The following is a 21,937-nucleotide window of genomic DNA, read 5'->3' as shown; positions in this document are numbered from 1 at the left end:
CGTCAGCTTCCTTGATGGTTAAAAGTAGAAACAAAGCAAAACGCCCCTTCCTCTTCTTTGAATTACAGGCAAAGGAAAAAAACAGCTTAAAAAAAAAATGTAAAAAGGGTAACAGAAGGCCGACACGGGCACGGAGATTCGTTTAGTCGCCTGAGGCCTAACGTGTTGGCAGGCTGCCTGAAACTCAAAGAAAAGACAAGTAAAACACTGATATACTAAAATAACCTCCCCGGCAACAGCCGTGCAATGATCTAACCGATCCTCCGACCTGAGCCAAACTGACAGGGTATGGAAAGCAGAACAAACACGTCCTGTACCTCCGCGCCTCGGTCAACGAAATATTCAAATAGAGAGACAATGCTGGGAGGTGAATCAAGTCCGAAACCAAAGCAACACGGCAGATGGCACGGCGCAGTCCTGGTCCGGAGCCATAACTACTAGTATAATGTTATTATTGGAGACGTTCCTCTTATCAACGGATCAGGACATCGTGTCAACAGCACACCGCCAGACCTACCGAACCACAACATCATAGGGGACGGACGGGCGGGCCATTCCATAGTCACATCTAGGTCAGGGCATTCCGTTGTCCGCTTCCATCAGAGAAATGCCAGCCGGGGATGGCTCTGTCACGTGATGGGCACAAATATGGACCCCACTGAGTATGTTGGGTTTCTCTCATGTCTCCCGGACAAAGTTTTACAGCACCCAGAGCTATTCTGCCCAGAATCTTGTGCTAGATCGGCAATGGAGGCTCCAAATGGAGCAGATGTGAACTGAACCTTATACATTTGACTTGGTAAAGAATGGGCAAAGAGGGAGCTGCTCAAGTGCTCTCCATCTAAGGGTCGCTACCATCTCGTCCCCACCAACGGTGCTATGGTTTATGATTTTTCGATATAGTGTAGCCTTTTCACTCCTTTAAAGAAAATTTAAAAAAAGAAAGTAATCTGATGGAGTTTTCCAAGGACTATGATCCAGACCCGTATAGTCCCCCTTAGAATTCTGTTCCGCGCTCCAGTATGTTCACGTGGTGGAATATGGCACTGAATCTGTACCAATATTCGTGCCACAATCCGCTAACAATACTTATTCCATTCAGTTGAATAAGAAATCTACATCACGATCTTGGATTTTCCATCATGGATTTCAAATCGGTTTGTTGGGGGAAAAAAAAATGACGTGTCTTAACATGGATCCACGTGGGATCTGTGTCAGAATTTACGAGTGTGGATTTTGCTTGACTCAGTCAGTTACCTTTGGCCCTATGAGCTAAGCTCATGGGCTGAAAGTAGGTGATGCGCTGAGTCCATGGATGTAAGTGTTATACTTACCTCCTCCATTTCCCCAGTGCTCATGCTAAATGCATTGAGTAGTGCTGATAAGTAGTCCGCCCGTTATAAAATTAGAATGGGCGACTACTTGGAAGCGCTGCTCAATGCATTCAGCAGTCTTCCTGCGCTGACACCGAAGGAACAACTTGCGTTTTTGTGCAAATGTGCTTTTAACATTAGAAAGTCCCATTGGCATTCGCATTAAAAAAAATGCAGCAATATTACGTAAAAAAACGCGCAAGAAAAACGCAAGTGTGGAAGTGCCCTAAGATATGAGAGTGCGTCAAAAGTTATCCCTACTCCAGTTATATTAAAACTTCTGTTGGCTGCACTGTCTTGTGAACTCTTTCCGTTGCAGACTGCCGTAGCGGGCAGTGATTGGGTTTTTGTGGTGTGCGGGTGTGTTGGGTGCTGGTATTTACTGAAGACTTTGTGCACGGTATGGAGGAAAGTCGCACAAGTGTCAGCCATGAAGAAGGAGTGGACACCCATGGCTGATGACAACATTGAGCGTACACGCAAACAGATTTTTTTGATTGTTTTGAGATGTTACAGCATCCCCCCTATAGTCCTGATCTTGTCCCATCAGACTATCACCTGTTTGGTCCCCTGAAAGAAGCCCTAAGAGGAAGAAAAGTCACGTCTGATGAAGAGGCGAAGACAGCGGTGCATTCATGGCTCGCAGGTCAGCCTAAAACATTTAATAATGAGGGAATTCGAAAACTTGTTGACAGATGGACAAAGTGTACTGAAAAGCAGGAAGATGATGCCGAAATATAATGTACTTGTCTTTTTTGAAAGTGGATTAAAATAAATTCTACAGCCAGAGTGCGGATAATTTTTTGACTCATTCTCCCATATATAAAACTACAAATATATCCCCATCTTAAAACAATAATTTTTTATTAATATTTAATTTCAAACATCTCAAAACATCTATATCATATATTCAATGACTAATAACCAGGCTCAAAGTATGTGATACATACGTTTTCGGATGTTTTTAATGAAATAATAATAAAAATTATTGTTTTCATGTAGGGATATATTTGTAGCTTTATATTTGGTCTATACTGGAATATAACGCTTTTGCAGTGATATTATAAGTGGCTGTATAAGGGCTTATTCAGGCGTGCGTATGTTGGCCAGGTTTTCACGTCTGCCCGATATACGCTGTCCCTCCCACTCACCGCCTCTCTGCTTCTCTCCTCCCCTCCTAGCGGTTTACAATGGGAGGGGGTGGGGTGGGAGTAGAGCTAAGCTCCCGCCCCTCCCCACCCCTCGTCCATAGCCAGCAATGGGAGTGGGCAGAACAGAGCGGAGCTTAGCTCCACCCCCATCCCGCCCCCTCCCATTGCAAACGCAGGAATGGAGTTGAGAGGCAGATAGTCGGTGAGTGGGAGGGAAGGGGGGATTGCTTAAATGGAAGCGTATATCGGCTGGCCGTGAAAACGCTGGCCGATACACGCTCGTGGGAATAAGTCCTAAAGGTCGGTGTCACACAGGTGTATCTGTGCACAAAAAGTTTACTTGCACAATACACAGAAAATAGAACCCATTGATTTCATTGGGTTCGCGCTTATTTTCCCGCGCATTTCGGTCGTGCAGAAAAACATGCAGCATGATTTATTTCTCATTGCAGGAAAAAAGCGCATCTTACATCACTAAACTAATTGACCCTTTCAGCGGATGAGAGCATCAATGCGTGTTTTTTAGCGCACAACTTGGACACAAAAAAAGTACAGCAAAATACGCCGAACCGCATGCAAAAATGCAACGAAGATTCCGCAATAACGCGTCACAAATGTGAGCGTAAATACACATACGCTCGTGTGATACAGACCTGAGGCCCTTTTAAACAGGACGACTGTTGGGTGTCTCCAGGTAAACGACGGTCTGTTTACATGCAACGACTAACGATGACTTTTAGGTTGCATGCGGATAGTTCTTTCCCTGCATGCGTTCACACTGCGCAATTATCATCTAATGAGCAATTTGCCGCATAATTGTGCCGTGTAACAGGGGCATAATGTAGATACTTTCTTACTGAAATACCGCCAGTGTTGTCCATTAGCCTGCAATTCAGATCATTTCACTTGCTTGAGCTGCAATACCACACACAGCCATGGACAATGGTGGCGCTGTTTCTGGAACGAACGCTTTTCTAAATCACATACAACACCTCCGAATTTGATTCCAAGCACATTTCCTTGTTTGCAATAGATTTTATTATATTCTCAGGACTTGTAATAAAAAACCCTGTTTGTTTTTGTTTTGGGCGGCGCTATCCGAGGCCGGCCTTACGTTTCACTAAAGAGGAGCTGAGGCTTTGGGAAATGTGAAGCAGAATTACAGTATTCTCTGAGTCACTTAAGTCAATATGGAACTGAGAAAAATCTATTTCCGAGCAGAAACAGATACTTTATTCATAAGTGGCCAGGGGCGAGCCGTGTGGCAACAGGAGGGGGGTACTTTAGCGTTTTGGCCACGGTGACCTGTACTGCAGGCGATGCACGCTCCTCTTCTACCAGCGGCCAGATCAGTTTCCTCTTTGCAAAACTTTGGCAGGCAACAGAGAACAACAGAGCTGCTATAAACAATGTAGGATGGAGCTGGGGCCAGGCCGTGTAAGTGTATGGTGCCAGAACAGCGGAGGGGGCCGCGCCGCTGACACGCTACACTTATTACACATCACCTGCTAAACCACTAAAATGTCAAATAAACCGCTATCAATATTACAGCATTCTCAGCAGATATTGGCCATTCGGGTGAAAACACTTAAAACCATAAACACAGCACATCCTTCTGCGTTTTATTGCAAAAGCAAAGTTCAGAAGCCTCACTGATTATTTACATTTATAGCCCCGGATCATAAAGTGACGTATTGTTATTAAGAACAGAACAAGTATCGTTAGCCGATAACAATAGATAATTTGAAAACCGTTGATGGCTTACCTATAGTAGATTGACAGAGGTCCGCCATCTGGGACCCCTTCTGATCAGCTCTTCTTTGGACTAAGCTCATTTCTGCAGGAAGCAGACAGCTCTGTTACCACTGTAGTGGCCAGACTCAGTATTACAGGCATTGAAGTGAATGGGAACTTTGCCTGTAATACCAAGCTTGGCCACTGCAGTGAGAACGGAGCTGTCTGCTTCCCTCAGAAATCAGCTCATTGCATAAAAGCACACTGGTCTGGCAAATAGCTGATCAGAAAAGATCCCAGGCAGCAGACCCCCTCCAATCTACTACTATCCTGTAGATAGGCCATCAATAGTTTACAACTCCAATGGTAGGTTGTTGGTATCTGCAGTTAGGAGGCTGTAGAGAACCTGCCATCTTTCCGTTTTTAACTAAATCACTTTAGCCTGAAATGCTCTATTTTGCTGATGGGTGCATTTCCTATAGCACATCTGTATTTGCCACCACTTGTAGGACAATGCAGCCTTGAATATGGATCCACATATCAGGCTCTGTTTTCCGGTGGCTACAGAAACCTGCATAATGTGTTACAGAGATTGCCGATTACTGATTGTTTGGGCATATACACTAATTGCTCCATGTAAATGGACTTCAACAAGCCCCAGTCGACTTGCAAAAACAGCAATCTGGGCTAATTCCTGGCAGTGTACAAAGCTTACATAAGATGCCAGTTACTTGTATTCTGCATGGAAGGAAATGACAGATCTTAAGACCAGAGTAACTGCGGAAGGAGCAGGATCTCGGACAGGATATTCTTCATTAATAAAGTCTTTCCGTGACTTATCTAATTTAAAGGGGTTGTAAACTATTAATGGCCTATTCTTAGGATAAGCCATCTATAACAGATCAGCAGGGTTCCGCTACCTGGGATCTCTCCTATTCACTGGCCCAATGTGTTCATGCATTGTGCTGATTTCTGTACAAAGGAGACAGCTTTGTTCTCTCTGCAGTGGCCAAGCTTGGTATTACAGGCAAAGTTCTCATTTACTTCAATGGGAACTTTGCCTGTAATACCAAGCCTTGCCAGTGCAGTGTGAATGGAGCTGTCTGCTTCCTTCAGAAATCATGCAGTACATCTGCACACCGGCCCAGCAAACAGCTGATCTGCAAGACTCCCAGGTGGTGGACTCATGCTGATCTACTATTGATGGCCTTTGCTGCAGATACGCCACCAATAGTTCACGACTGGACAATTCCTTTAAGCAGCTTTTCTTTTTTTCACTCCAAAAAAAGTTACTTATTGATGTTGCCAGCGTAGTGGATAATTTAGATTTACCAATCCAGTACCTAATTGCTGATGAACCTGTGTAACCATCTGCATGGTCACATCACCCTTTGGCATGGAAAGTCAGAGGGACTTGTGCTGTGCCCACCAGGTGGAAGAGGTGGTGGGCACAACAACATTTACATTTTTCCTATAATACCAATTCTCAAAAATCTCATATGAACTTGAACGTCATGTAGTTATTCTGCCCGAGGGAGCAGATAGTAAAAACAGATCTCACACTAATCTGCAGAAGACATTAATCAGGCATGTAATGCAGCCAACAAGGTGTCTTAGGCTGGTGAAGAACAAATAACCTTACCTAACGTTACGAAACCTTGCCCTCCCCTCTGATGCAAGCACTGGGACACGGTGTAAATAAACATTAGAAGAAAGCTCACATGATTGGACTACTCTGCCCCAACTGTGCCCCGCACCAGCAGCTGTTTGTGTTTGTGCACAGGTGAGCGAGGACAGGTGAGCCGTCTGCAGAGGAGAACAACCAGAACTTCCTTTAAGAGCCGTTTTTAACCCAAGGGAGAGATTTCTCTATTGTGCTGCTGATTTCTATAGACACCCTGGAGCCGCCGGATCACCAGAGTCATCTGCACTGTAGTCAACCTCACTTTATAGCCCAAGGTATAGACATAAGAAAGGCTGGCAGGAGACACAACATTCGCTGCCAACCAATTGTAGCCACAATCCATGATCCAGCACTGGGTGCCCTCAGCTGCCATCTTCCTTTTAGGGCAGCTGGAGACAAGCAATACTGGAGCTCTGACCCAATGCAGGCGACAATCAATTTACATAGGACTGTACAGATCAGGGTGGTTTTACATGGGACTTGATACAGTGAATGTAAGCGACAGTTGTTCTGTGTACCAACTGAGTGAAGAGCGAGAAGTCGTTCACTGGTCTCTAGTCACTTCAGGTCACCTAAAAATAGTCCCGGGTTGATTATCTTCTGGTGCGAACAGGCAATCCTGTGTCTTTTAGCGGCTGGCCAATAACTTTGCAGGGAGGTGAGCGCTTCTGCAAAACTGAACTGCAAAGAAGTGAACAACAATCGCTCTGTGCAAAAGCACACAGTCATTCGTATGCTTGGCCACTATGTTAAGTGACTATTCGGATGATGGTTGGCCCATGTAAAGCCACCTTTAGTCGCTGACGCTCCTATTGCTTGTTTGCAAGAAGTGACCCAAATATCAGTATTCTAGTTGCCTAATCACCAATAAGGACCCATCCACATTGACACGTTTTTAAATCATTCCCAAGAGCGTATATCAGCCCCGTTTTATACGCTACCCATCTGATGCATCGGTTTCCAATGCCTCAGTTCAGATGGCCGTTTTAGCGCATACGGTGCGCATTCTGGTCGGCTGTTTTTATGCAGTCCGGAAAAGATATTCTGGCCGGAATACGGCAGCCGGTCATATAGGGAGCCGCCGAAAAAAGGAGGTGGGAGGGAGTTTAGCAGCGCTCATCCAATCCCTCACAAGGGCTTATATCAATATTTGATGCAACAATCCATGCCCCCGACTGATCAATGGATTGCATCTGGATAAGCGTTCTTGTAGTTTGCTAGTGGTCAGGAGTATAACTGCAAAGTTCTGCAAAAGTATCTGAAAACTTCACATTTGAATGCTTCACACTGGGGTAGAAATGATTCTGCGCTGTACAGATGGGGCGGACATAATATCTAACTCAGCTGAAAGGATTGTGAGGCAATCACTTGTTTTCAATGATTAACCGATACGTTTGCCGGGAGGCGTGCGCTGCAGCCACTGTGAGACATGACAGCAAGAGGACAACAATCGCTCTATGTGAAAGCAGACAAACAGTCACCGGTATGCTTAGCTACTAATCTGAGCCACCAATCACATGATCGTTGTCCCAAGTAAAGCCCCCCTTGCTTATTGGCAAGTAGTGACCCAAGTATAATGATTCTAGTACAGCTTTCCATGATTTGGGCTGATCCGTTCACTCCCAACGGGTTGTATCAATATTTATTGTAACAATTCTGCTGGTTGAAAAATAGATTGGATCTGGTTAAACATCTCTAGGGCTTATTTAGACAACCGTATATCAGCTGGGTTTTCACGCCTGGCCTATATACGGTTTCCTTGTCTGCGAGGGGAGGAGGATGGAAGAGCCAGGAGCAGGTACTGAGCTCCCGCCCCCTCTCCACTATTTGCAATAGGAGGGGTCGAAACGGGGGCAGGACTAAGCACCAGTGCTTAGCTCTGCCACCGCCCCTCCTATTGCAAATAGTGGAGAGAGGCGGGAGCTCAGTACCTGCTCCTGGCTCTTCCATCCCCCCCCCCTGCAGACAAGGACACTGTATATCGGCTCGGCGTGAAAACCCAGCTGATATACGGTTGTCTAAATAAGTCCTTATGGTGCGATCACATGCGCAAGTTTTTTTCACAGGAGCAATAGACGTTCTGTGAATGGAGGCAGAGCGAGCAGGTCACTTTCACCCCCCCCCCCCCCCCCGCCTCCATTGAACAGGCAGTCATTCATAGATGAACCACTGCCTGTTTACACGGGTCAACATTTGCTTTATTTTTAGTTCTGCTAAAAGCAAGTGACCCCGACAAGTGAGCGATGTCTTGTGCGCACGGGGCGACTGTTTCCAGCAATTATTATGGTGATAATCGCCCTGTGTAAATGTACCTGCAGCAGAGCTAAACCCAAGCGTCAATCGGCCCGTGTATACAGGCTGTCAATCAACTATGCAGGACTGCCTGTTTCAATGGAGGTGGGCAACTGGAAGCGATCTCCTGCTCCACCGCCATTCACTGTGTAAAGGTACCTTAAAGGGACTAGATCACCAAAGTGTCTTTGTATTAGTTAGAAACAGAGAAACATTATTCATTTTTTTTTAAATCTGTTTTCGGAGTGTAAAACTTTGTATTTTGTTGTCAGTACATAACATTGGGGGCGGCCAGCTTGCCTGAGCTCCATTTACAGCATTTAGAGAGATGCTTTTACTGCAGCCTCATGGGCCATTCATGGACAGAAGGGGACCACTGATTATGGGAGACTGCTCTAGACTTGCTCTGTGACCTATACAGGGAAGGGGAATAGAGAGTCACAACTATGGTGAATGGTGGATCCTGTGTTATCTATGTATAGGTGTCAGGCCAGGTTCACATCCGCACTGGAACCTCCGGTCGGGGGTTCTGTCGCAGATGTGGAGAAAAATGCTACATGCAGCATTTTTTCTTCCAGCTTTCACTACAGTTCAGGAAGTGACAGACTATGCGGCCAGTGTGAAAAATGCATTTTAGAATTTAAAAATTTATATATACATATCATGACCGAAAAACGTTACCAAAGATTCTTTAATATATTAAAAAGTGGTGCCAGGTAACCCACAAGGACCAATAATTTTACTACAACAACGTGATTTATACAAGAGGTCATTTTCTGATGACACTTTCCCTTTAACTCAACTGAAAGTATTGTGAGAAAGCAAAAAAAAAACCTAGTTGGCCGAATGCCAGAAACGGAGAACATTCTCCATAATATGTCTTCTAAGTAGACAGAACCTCAATAATAACGTGTTTACTGAGATATCAGTGATGTTACATAATAGCATCTAGTGCAGCAATGATGCTAAATACGATCTATTATAATAACCATATTGTTACAGTGACCCTCATTACATAGATATGTCCTATGGGGTAAATTCAGACCAAAGACTTTCCAAACTTCTTCTGCTACCTTTTCAGTGTCTGCAATCTCTGATCCGGGTGCCCTATAGCACCCTATGGGATCTCAACCTGCACCATCCCAAACACAGGTTTAAAGTCAGTTTAGATGGAGTTCCCCTTTAAGTCAAAGCAGTGCAAGAGGTCAAGTGCATTGTGCAACTTCTGTACACTTCAGCAGCTCTTATACTTTTTTTTTAGATACGGAATTTGCATAATAAATGGCAGTTTTGGACGTCTTACCTGTACGTCCGTGGCGGTCTGCAATCTAGAGGGGTCTCTCTTGGCAGATTTGCTACGGATGATGTAATTTCCATCCTATAACTTCATATATGGAGACTACAAAGTGTGGAAAGTCTATAAACAAGCCTGGAATATAGTTATATAACTTCCTCGTCGCCTCTCTGTGCTGTGACACTCCAGCTGTCATGGAGAACTACAACTCCCAGCGTACCTGGGGCTGGTAGTCTGGCAATAGCTGCTGTAGGGGGCACTTACTAAGATATAGATGGCAGGGTATAAGGACTGACCTGGCTGCTGTCCCCAGCATGGAGGAGCTGCAGGGATGCGGGGTCCTCACACGATAAAGATGATGATGATGATACAACTTCTGATCCGTCTCCGTGAAAACAAAGAGCACTGAACACATGACACTGAGGATCCAAAACATGTGACGTCACCCGCCCCGGCCAATCACAGCGCCGCCGGGGATGCCGGGAGCTGTAGTTCTCGCCGGGTGGCACGTCACCTGCTGACAGCGTGTGACAGGCATGGCTCTGGATGGGACTGGACTACAACTCCCAGAATGTCTGCTAACCACTGGATGGGGGGGGTTAGTGGGGTGATTAGAAAGTGCTAATCTTCAGTTATCCATTGAGGGTAGATTCTTACAGTGACACCCCAACTGCATCCCACGTCTGTTGTTCTCTGTTATCAGCCATTGTAGGTTGGTGAGACTGAAGCTGCCCAAACATATTTAATAGCCATAGGTCCCCTATAAATGAGTGCACTGGGGTCACATACATGTAGAGAGAGTGCAATAAACAGCTTGATAGATAAAGGGCTTATTCACACGAACACACAACTCGCACAAATAGAAAATACATTATTTTGAATGGATTCATTCACACTAGTGAAAAATAGCGCCACGTTCTATTTTTAGCCATCACCTCGAAACGCCTCAACTGTTCTTTACACCGGGACCCTAAAAGCCTTCGCATGACACCCGCATGCCGCAACATGTGCCGCCGGGTCAATGGGAAACTGAGGATCGCAATTTCACAGAAGCAATGCGATTATTAATCAAAAACGCTTTGCCGCGAAAATCCTGTGTTTGCAAGTGAGATATTGGGCCAGCTTTATCGGCCTGATATCGCACTCACCCGTGTGAATGTAGGCGAATGCTGGCAAATTAACCCCTTGAGGACAGGGCCACTTAACATATTTTTGGGGAATGCCAGCCCCATATCGCGCTCCCCACCATGTGATTTCCCCAGGGATGCGGGGCGTTTTTATGTCAAAACAGCCTGGCATCACTTCGGGGGTGCAGGGATCCTACAATTGGAAACATCACATCGCCTGCACCTAGCATGTAATGCGATGCTGCCGGCGGCCCCATTGAAGAGAATGGGTGGTGTGATGCGAGAGCACGCAGGAAGATAGAACATCTGTGATTTGTTTCCTGCATCGCATTACGGTGCCATGCGGGAAAACATCGTTTATGTATATGACCCCATCCAAAAGAACGGGGTTCATATTTGTGCGAGATTTGTGTGTCTCGCAATGCATAAATCTCACGCGATTTTCTCGCCTGGGTGAAGCCGGACATAAGGAATAAAATATCTTTACAGAAAATGACCCACTGTCGCCATCTGCTGACCACCAGAACCTTTTTTTTAATCTTTCTGTCCATGGGGTTGTTTGAAGGCTTGTTTTTACAGGATGACTTGTAGTTTCCATTAGTACAATTTGGGGTACATATGACTATTTGATCACTTGTTATTTAATTCTATTTTGGAAAATGGGATGACCAAAAAAGTGCAGTTTTGGCATTGTGGATTTTGTTTTCTGGCAGCATTCAACATGTGGTATAAATAGTGTATTATTTTAATAGGTCAGACTTTTCCAAAGGCGGTGATGTCACGTGTGTTTATTTTCTTTGTTTTGCTTTTTAATGAAAAATGGGAAAAGTGTTTTTTTAACTTTGTATATTTTTTATAATAGAACCTTTTTTTCCACTCATTTTTACTTTTTTACTGTCCATAGGGGACTTGAATTAACAATCGTTTGATCACTAATGCAATGTACTGCAATACTTCAGTACATGGTATTTCTGCAGGCAGTCTATTAAGCCATGCCACAGGCACATCTTAACAGGCAGAAATACATGGCAGCCCTGGGGGCCGTCACAAGGCCAAAGGCTGCTATGACACTCAAACAGTATCATTGCTTGGGAGTCAGATGGAGCGCGCTCACTCTGTTGGGCCATTTAAATGACGCTGTCAGAATTGACAGCAGAAATCTCAAGGTTAACAGCTGCAATCAGTCATCTCTGATCACAGCAACTGTGCCCGGGTGTCAGCTGTCAAAGACAGATGACATCCCCTGTGTATGAAACAGGCTCAGCTCCTGAGCCCGCTGCATACAAACCCCATGCACATCTGCTTTACATGTATGATGGATATCACCAAGGGGTTAAGACTAGAGATGAGCGAGCATACTCACTAAAGGCAATTGCTCAAGCGAGCATTGCCTTTAGCGAGTACCTGCCCGCTCGAGACGAAAGGTTCGGGTGCCGACGCGGGGGAGCGGTGAGTAGTGGCAGTCAGCAGGAGGGAGCCGGGGGGGGGGGGGGGGGGGAGACAGGGAGAGAGAGATCTCCCCTCCATTCCGCCCCGCTCTCCCCTGCAGCTGCCTGCCCTCCGCCGGCACCTGAACCTTTTGTCTCGAGCGGGCAGGTACTCGCTAAAGGCAATGCTCGCTCGAGCAATTGCCTTTAGCAAGTATACTCGCTCATCTCTAGTTAAGACCCTTTCACATGTGCCGTTAATAGGCTGAACAATGCTCATTCCAGATCATTGATCAACATGAATATGCGGAGCTGATTAGAGATGATTAGAGATGAGCGAGCATACTCGCTAAGGCAAATTACTCGAGCGAGTATTGCCTTATGCGAGTACCTGCTCGCTCGTCTCAAAAAATTCGGGTGCCGGCGGGGGCAGGTACTCGCAAGAGGCAATACCCGCTCCAGTAATTTGCCTTAGCGAGTACGCCCGCTCATCTTTACAGCTGATAAAACGCTACTTTGTCGTTTGTCGTATCTTTCATGTGGGCATAAAACATCGTTTGCCGGCGGCACATCTCCTCATGTGAAAAAGGGATGTGCTGCCAACAATAATGTAAAGCGGTTTGTAACAAAGATCAGTCATATGAACCATCACACAATCATTGCTACATGGAAATCTACAACTAACGAGCTATGAATGGATATCGGTGGTCGTTACAGGCATAAATCTCTTTGTCTAAAAGTGCCCTTAAATTTGACCTATCCAGTCATTCTTGCCCCTGACATCTCACTATGGACATGATCCCCTAAATAAATCTTATACTTCCAGTTTTTATGTATTAGTCTTCTTTCATGAGCTTATCAGCCTGGAGGCTCGGACTGGACAGTGAAGACTTCATTTTTTTTGGCAGAGTTTTGGGGGTTGTCCCGCGAAACAAAGTGGGGGTATACACTTCTGTATGGCCATATTAATGCACTTTGTAATGTACATTGTGCATTAATTATGAGCCATACAGAAGTTATACACTTACCTGTTCCGTTGCTAGCGTCCTCGTCTCCATGGTGCCGTCTAATTTTCATCCATAAGATGTCTATTTCCAAAATGCTCTGTTCTCCAGATATTGATTCCTCTACCCTCAGATTGCTGCTTGTTGCCAAGGAAACAGACCACCTCTTGTATGGAAAGAATGGTAGATGGTGGCCGAAAGCTAGTGTGCAGCGCTCCTGAGATCCCGGCCAGCAGATTTAGCCTCCTCTGCTGTTTCTTTCCATATAAGAGGTGGTCTGTTTCCCTGGCAACAAGTAGTAAACAACCAGAGGGCAGAGGAATCAATATCTGGAGAACGGAGCATTTTGGAAATAAACATGTTATGGGTGATTGCATTGGTTTGTGATTTCAAACACATTGAACTAGGATTTTCCCAGATGGGATATCCGTTATTCGTAACAACTGTACACATAAAAAGGAAAAAAAAACACACAAATGCAACAAAAAAAAGCTGCGAAATGCTGTGTGTGAAAACAGCCTATGTGTCAAAGCATAGGTTGAACTGGAGCTAAGGGTGCGTTCACACGAGCGTAGGCGTATTTACGTTCGCACGAGCGCAGCGTATAATCGCCGGAAAGAACGTTTTTCGCCAATCACGACCAGAGCTAGAAAGCGTATTTCCGTTTGTTCCTACTTTTCAAACGGTCTTTTCGGCCATCGAATATGCGTTGGCGCGTATTTCGGTCGCATATGTTCTGTTTTTTTTCGGGTTGACGTTTTTACGCGCCGTAAAATCGCCCGTGCGAACGAATACATTGGAAACCAATGCCTCAGATGGTAACGTTTATACGATTGGGCGCAAAAATGCGCCGTTTATGCGCTCGTGTGAACGCACCCTAAGGCTGTTACTGCAGCGTCACTTTTTAGCTGTGCAAGCAGTCAGGTAGCAACAAGCAGGAATGTGGGAGTTTTTGTTTGCCCTTCAGAACAGGCAGCAGACAAATCCTGTTTTATGATATGATTTGATATGATATGATATAATAGACTATAGCCTGGAGTCCAATGAAGCGCTACTGTCTGACTAATGTGTCTGCAGGGAAAGCATGACACATTAAGAATTCTTCTTGCTGTTATCAGAATGCGTTCACCAGTTGTTGATTCCAGTAGTAACATTTTAGGGGAATTGCTATTGCAGCGATTACCCGGCATATTAAAGGGGTATACCAATTTCAGGTAATCATGGCAGACCTCTCCCAGCCCTCATGCAGAGCCAGGCTGGGGGTTGGGGACGTCAGATCTTGAGGTAGCTGTGGGTCCTACCTCTTGAACCCACATCTATTATATTTTTATTGCTTATCCTGTCGATATACTGTAGGACTCTGGGAGGGGAATACCCCTTTAAGTGCCTTTGAGGTTGAGCTTCACTTTAAGTCGGTATAAAAGAGGTTATCTGATGAAAAGTGTTTCTAGTTAAATCCAGCCCATAATAATAAAATTTTACTTGTATTTACACTTCTTAAAAAAAGTTTATATCCCCAGATAGAATAGCGCCACCTGCTGTTTCTATTCTGTGTCCACCTTAGGGCTGTCTCACACAAGCCTATGGTCATAGCATATCATGTAGAGGTTTTTTTGTGTAATACGCTGTACCAATATCACATAGGCAGCCATGTTGTTACTTACACAAAGTCCGTAAGATGCGCATGCAAGAATAATCACAGCATGTTCTATCTTGGTGCGTATAAGGCGTGTACATGCCAATATAGTATATGGCAATTGGGCAGCATGCAGCCAATACACGTATCTCTCACAGATGGCACACTGGAAGTTACGCGTGTGTGAGCCCAGCCTCAGTAAATGTTCAGAAGTGGTCACACCTGCTCAGTCTTGCTTCTGTCTCTGCTCCCTTGAGTAAAAGGAAGGATCCCTGCTGCGGTTAGCGGCTGCATCTGAAGTTGCTGATGTCAGAAGATATGCAGAGTGAGTGATGAGAGAGGAGACAGCGATACTGCAGAGAAGCAAGACTGAGCAGTGTGATCAGCCTGGGACATTTACTGAGGTGGACCGGACACAGAAGGGCTCATTAATAGAAACAGCAGGTGGCGACATTCTAACATCAGTCCTGGAATATCAGAGGATAGAAACATTAAATTTAATAAGTGTAAATACAAAAAAAATATTTATAATTATGGGCTGCATTTAACTAGAAACAATAGGGTAGATTTACTAATATGGTCTAATGATTAGTGCAAACTTAGACAAGGCAGTCTTAGGCCCAATGTCCACAGGCAGATTTTAATTATAAATCTGCGCGTCTCCTGCGCGGGAGATCCGCAGCTCTAGAAGCCCATAGGATTGCAAATAAAAGCATGCGGATGTGATTTTTTTTTTCCCGACGTGCGGAGCGCACGCGCAGGAAGAAATCGCAACATGCTCCATTTCCCTGCAGATCCCGGTGGATCCTGCAGAAGTCAATGGAAGCCGTCCCATCTGTGGCACACCTGCAGCTGTCATTGTGGCTGTGCCGCGGATCCGCGGGCAAGCAGGAGATTAAAAAAAAATAGCACTGTGTATGCGTCCGGCTCGTTGCTAGCATGTCCGAATGCATTCCGCCGTACTGAAGAAAGAAGCTCCGGCTGGCGCAAAGGAGATCCGCGCTGGACCCGGAGAGGTAAGAAAATGTTTCTTTCTCTCAATGTCCGCAGACACGGCGGGATTCTGCTGCAGGATCCAGCAGTGGAATCCATGCGTGCAAGTGGACATTGGGCCTTAAAGTGTGCCAAATTTATCACAGTGACTCTGCTGGATAATAAATCTGGAACATTTTTAGACTATCTGGTCTAAGTTTATATGAGCTATTAGGTGGCTCTAAAAATTTGGCACAGCTTTTGGTGTACAATGTCGATTTTAAGCCATGCCCCTTTGGCTGGACGATAGTGTCTAAAACACATGATCAATGTGGCACAAAGCATTTCCAAGAGTTTTCTGGTGACTTTTCAATAGTAAATCTGCCGTAATATTTTTTGTGGGGCAACCACTTTTTAATCATGACATCTACTGATATTGCCTGAGTACATTGAACAGAAAGGTGACCATCTGTATGGATTAAAAGTATGAACACTTCTCATTTTGATTTGCATCTCTCTCTTCTCTCTCTGCCTTCTCTCTCTCTCTCTCTCTCTCTCTCTCGTGATTTATGATGAAACTATCCTTGTACCAACACTTCTCGGGAACTATAACCCCCGTTCTCAAGCATACATGACACAACACAAAGCATCCCTATTCTACTACATTTCTTTTCAATCTTTTGAATTGGGCTGAATGGAATATTCTACTTCTTACAATGGCTACTGTGAAAATCTAAATATTTGTTACGGTTTACTTAAATAAAAAATGTTTTTGTACACATTTTTCCTTAATTATGAAATAAGATCAAATTAAGTAATCAATATCTTTATCAGAGAACTTCATGGTAAACTATAGACCCCATTGGTTAGTGCTGAGGTATTCTACGCATTCTAACAGGGAATATGTAGTTCCTCTCAAGATTAGGACAAGATCACTGCATTGGTAGGCATCATATATGTGGGGTATGTTAGAAGAACCTACGTCATGCACTTCATCTAGCACATATCATGATACTCTATTGGGAATTTCAAGTTCCTACTTTTGTTACGTCTTCCGTGTTTCATCTACTTTATAGAACACACCAATGCAGTCTTTTGGTTTGCCAACCTTCCTAGGCTCCAGCGATGTGTCCTATAAGGAAGCTAAACACGATGTGAAGTTGACGATCGGCCTCCCTTTCTGCCCTGGACCGATCATGCAGATCTGTGGTGGGAGAACAGTGCAGCTGTGAGTGGCCAGTCAATTCTCCCAATGATCAGGCAACTGTGAGTGCTTTGTCCAATCTTTAAATGGGTTGTACCAGAATTTTAAGTTATTCCCTATTCACAATGAGGAGGAGACTGAATGAAGCACCAAATGCACAAGCACACCAGTGCTTCAATTTTTTTTCAATAGGATTATGGAGATAGCCGAGTAGCAATTGTTTGGGTATTTCTGTCAACTCCATTGAAATGAATAGAATGCTGAACGTGCATGCTCAGTTAGCACTTCATTCAGAGTGATGTCACATTGGGGGAGAAGTGACCCCCGTAGTGACAGGAAATCAGGATATGGGAGTCTAGTACTCGAGATTGGCAGGAGTCTCAGTGGTGAGACCCCCACCGATTATCAAGTTACCTAAATCTGATACAGTCTCTTTAAGGAGGTATGGGAGAGCAAGGTTCACCTGTCAGGGTGTGCTGTTAGGATCTGTAGTACTAAGGTTCCTAGCAGCACACCTTTGCAGGTTGGGGTTAATTGGGTGTGGTATTCTCCAGCAGCCAATCCCCTTTAGTCTGCAGCACTTATAAACCCAGCTCCTGTCAGTCTGAGACTGGTCTTGTCCTGTTAGGATGTATCTGTCTTGTTCCCACTTAGATCTGTGTTTGCATATAGGTCTGTTGTGTCTCTCTGCTTCCCTAAAGACAGTTTGGACACCTGTAGTTCTAGTCTGCAGCACATGCAGCATCCCTTTTTTCTTCCCTCACAAGTGCGGCCTCCAAACGACTTATGTCTCGCTCTGTGTGTCAGTTAGTGGATCCCTGACACAGCTCCCTATGTCAGCTCGGTGGCTGACTGTCTATCCCCCCTTTATGAGGACACATAGACTTGCTGTGAGTTTCATCTGTGATCTGTGCTCTGTTCTGTCCTGGTGCAGCTTGCTGTGTGATCTGTGTTCTGTCCTGTCCTGTTGCAGCTTGCTGTGTGACCTATGTGCCGTTGTCTGTCCTGTTGCAGCTTGCTGTGTGACTTGTGTCCGGTGCTGGACTCCTGGTTAGTGTAGGGACTAGTGGTATAGCCAGGATCTGTGAAGTGGCCCGCTAGCTTCCATGTTTTGATCAAAATGTCAACTAATACATGGTATTTATATATAGCTTATCCACTATTACTAGTGGTTGCATTTTGGCTGCTGTATGCTGTGTTTTCTGGCTCTGCGTGTCCTCTTGTTCTGTCCCTGTCATGTGGCATGTTTATGTATCCTATTCTGATGTGTGGCTCCTAGGAGCAGCTAGGGCCCAGATCCAAAGACCGGTGGGCTGCCCTTTATTGGGGCGAGGTCCTCGCTTAGGTAGGGCCATGTCATCCTCCCTGTAGCACAGGGCAACTTGTCTGAAACCTGTGTGTATCCACCCCTTGGTCACGATTGTGTGGGCCCCGTGCTTAGTTGCCCACACGATCATAATATCACCATTCACATGACCACTGCAGCCAATCACTGATCTCAGCAGTCACATGCCATTCATACACGCATTCTCACTGAGGCTAGCGATTGGCTGCAGCTGTCATGTGGACAATAAATTTGACATCTGTCACATTGTGCTCCTGGGACCTGTAGTTACCATAGGTTTCCAGGGGCACACTGCTGCAAGTGTGGTTGATTTGGCTGGCTGATGGTGTGAAGTTCTCCAGCCAGCCAATCGCCATGCGTCTGTACATATAAATACCAGCTCCTCTTGCTCCATTCCTCATCCTTCCCTCTCAGAACTTTGGTGTTTGGAGTCATGCATGCCTTCTTGTTGTTTGTGTTGTTCTCCCACACACTCCCTGAAAATGGTCTGGACACCTGATTCCCCTGTTCGCATGTTCTGCGGGCCTCTGCTCTTTTACCCGTCTGTCAGGTGTGGTTTCAGACATCTGATGCTCTTTACACTGTCATATGGGTGATGTCTGATATCTTGTCCCTTATGTGTGTGGGTGTGGATGTTTAAACTATGGCTGTTTCGGTGTATGTATGCATGTATGAAGTTCTGGGTGGGATTCCCCTGTGTCTGTAGGTGTGCGATCACATGGTATAAGAAATGTGTTTGGTGTAACTGTAGGTATGCAGACACCTGGTGTGAACAGTATCTTTTTCAGTGGGGTGCGAACAATGTCTTGTTCAGTGTCTGTTAAGGTACATTTAGACTGAAAGATGATCGCTCAAAAATTGCTCAAGCGACAGTTTGAGTGACAGTTTTGAGCTATCATCTTTGCATAACTCTAAGTAGCTAATTAGCTACTTAAAGGTTAATGCAGGCAGAGCAGGACACCCTGCATTGCGAAAACAAAGCAGCTGTTTTGTGTATGCAAACAGCTGCATTGTTCTTGGAGCTGGGACACCAGCTGAAAGAATGCTATTAGCGCCACCACCAGAGAAAATCAGCGTGCAGCGCTAAGAGTCATTTGTGATTTCCAGCTTGCTAGAAATCAATGATGAATGAATAATGCATCAACAGTGCACGATGGCCTTGCATTTAGACACAACGATTGTCACTCAAAAGATGGCTTTTGAGCTAATTTTGAGCGATAATCGTTGTGTCTAAATGGGCTTTTAGCTGAAGTGCAGATACCTGGTGTCATCAGCTTATTTGGTGTATCTGCAGGTTGTATGTTGGAATTAGAATCATAGAATGGTAGAGTTGGAAGTAACCTCCAGGGACATCTGGTCCAACTTCCTGCTCAGTGCAGGATCACTAATCATCCCAGACAGGTATTGGTCCAGCCTTTGTTTGAACACTTCCATTAAAGAAGAACTCACCACCTCCTGTGGTAACCTGTTATACTCAGTGGTCACAATGTTTTTCTAATATCCAATCTGTGTCTCCTCCTTTTCAGTTTCATCCCATTGCTTCTAGTCTTTCCTTGTACAAATGAGAATAGGGCTGATCCCTCTGCAGTGTGACAACTCTTCAGATATTTGTAGGTAGCTATTAAGTCTCCTCTCAGCCTTCTTTGTTGCAAGCTAAACATTCCCAGATCCTTTAACCATTCATGGTTTGCAGACCGCTCACCATCTTGGTAGCTCTTCTCTGAACTTGCTCCAGTTTGTCTATATCTTTTTTAAAGTGGGGTGCCCAGAACTAGACACAGTATTCCAGATGAGGTCTTACTAAGGAAGAGCAGAGGAGAACAATTACCTCACGTGATCTAGACTCTATGCTTCTCTTAATACATCCCAGAATTGTGTTTGCCTTTTTGGCTGAAGCATCACATTGTTGACTCATGTTCAGTCTATGATTTATTAGTATACCCAAGTCTTTTTCACATGTGCTGCTGCTTAGCCCAATTTCTCCCCTTCTTATGTGCTTTTTTCGTTTTTCGCTGCCCACTATGCAAGCTTTTCTAGATCTTTTTGAATGCTCTATCTTCCCTAGTATTAGCTATGCCTCCTGGCTTTGTGTCGTCGGCAAATTTGATCAGTTTCCCATCATTCCCTCCCCCATATCATTTATAAAAATGTTAAACAACACTGGGCCTAGGACAGAGCCTTGTGGTTCCCCACGTGGTACATTCTTCCACTTGGATGTGCAGCCATTTATGACAACTCTTTGAGTACGACCACTCAGCCAGTTCTGAATCCACCTAACAGTTGCCTTGTCAATCCCATATTTGCTCATTTTTTCAATAAGTACAGTATGAGATACTTTGTCAAATGCTTTACTAATGTCAAGATATACTATATCCACCGCATTTCCCTGATAAACCCAGTCGGTGAATCTGTCATAGATGGAAATTAGATTTGTCTGGCATGACTTGTTTGTTACAAACCCATGCTGGCTCTGGTTTATCACTTCATTTATATCCAAGTACTTGCATTCATGCTGTTTTAATAATTTGTTTAAAGATCTTTCCCGTTATAGAAGTCAGGCTAACAGGCCTGTAGTTTCCTGGATCCACCTTCTTCCCTTCTTTGAAGATAGGGACAACATTTGCCCTTTTCCAATCTTCTAGGACTTCTCCTGTTCTCCAGGAATTTTCAAAGACACAAGAATTCCTTGTGTCTGTAGATGTGTAGACGCCTGTTGTGTGTTAGGTCTTTGTCGGTTGTTTCTGTCTAAAGGTTCCAGCATTCGTATAGGCAAGGTGAGTAAGACCTGAATGAACATAATTTCCTGTATCAGTGGAGAGCCAGGGTGTCGTGGATGGGGCGGGGGGACAGCGCTGGATGGTTAAATGTTACTTTATACCATTACCTGCTATGGGGCAATGTTTCCAAAATCTTATAAAATCCCTTTAAAAGCTGCAGTTTGTAGGAGGTGCTGTGTTATTAGGACTCTATTATGTTCACAAGAATTGTAAACTCTGCCTATCCCAGTGTCATAGTGCTTGTGGCAAGTCCCTGCAGTGTATACAGGATGCCTCATAGTTTGTTGTGAGCACTTCTACTGTATATGAGTCATTCATATAAGGGATATGTAATTTTTTATGACTATTGATACACGCTATCCAGAGTTTTGTAAATAGCAGTATGTGCTTTCTGCCACCTTGCCTTATCTTGCATCTATGCCAAATCTTCAGTACAAGGGATCAGTCTCTCTTAATTCTCTGCAATGTTCGGCATCACAGTTCAGTTGCAAAATGTTAATTTCTCGTGATGTAGAGGCACTTTATTTCTTATGGCTCATCCACCCCGGCGTTATCCTCACTTATACATTCGCGTTTCTCTGTTCAGTTTGAGGAGTAGAGAAATGAATATAAAAGCTGAACTAAATGTGGAACTACTCACCTCTGGTCTCCGCAATGATCTGATTCTACAAGGATGTCGGGTGCAGAAGTCAGGAGAGCCTGGCAAATTTAAAATCTCCCTGCTCTCAAATAGAGCCTGGAAATTTCACCGTGGGTCGCAGTATGCAGTCCCCGGTCACGTGATCACTATTATCCAATGGAAACGGTGATCATGTAAAAGTTAAAAAAGTTTTAGAGAGTTAAAGTTTCACCTCACCTCATGATCAGATCCATGAGGGGACATAAAATTACTTACCTAAGGCCCCCAGACTTGTTCC

At 44.7% G+C, this 21,937-nt stretch overlaps 1 protein-coding gene across 2 annotated transcripts in view; it reads right to left on the bottom strand.

Annotated features, from left to right (window-relative positions):
- KLHL24 (kelch like family member 24) overlaps window positions 1–9,948 on the bottom strand; it is a 60,574-nt gene extending 50,626 nt beyond the window's left edge. The window contains exon 1 of one of the 2 annotated variants that reach the window (XM_066598238.1): window positions 9,825–9,948. The gene's annotated coding sequence lies outside the window, so the exon portion shown is untranslated. Of the gene's footprint in view, window positions 1–9,537; window positions 9,598–9,824 lie in introns of those variants that run through there. The other variant, XM_066598239.1, reaches the window with a different exon arrangement.
- Window positions 9,949–21,937: the final 11,989 nt, after the last annotated feature.

This window comes from Eleutherodactylus coqui, chromosome 1, assembly GCF_035609145.1.
Source record: "Eleutherodactylus coqui strain aEleCoq1 chromosome 1, aEleCoq1.hap1, whole genome shotgun sequence".
In the NCBI taxonomy this organism is placed as follows: domain Eukaryota; kingdom Metazoa; phylum Chordata; class Amphibia; order Anura; family Eleutherodactylidae; genus Eleutherodactylus; species Eleutherodactylus coqui.
Note: the sequence above shows the minus strand (reverse complement) of the source record. Positions and strands in the feature narration are given on the sequence as shown.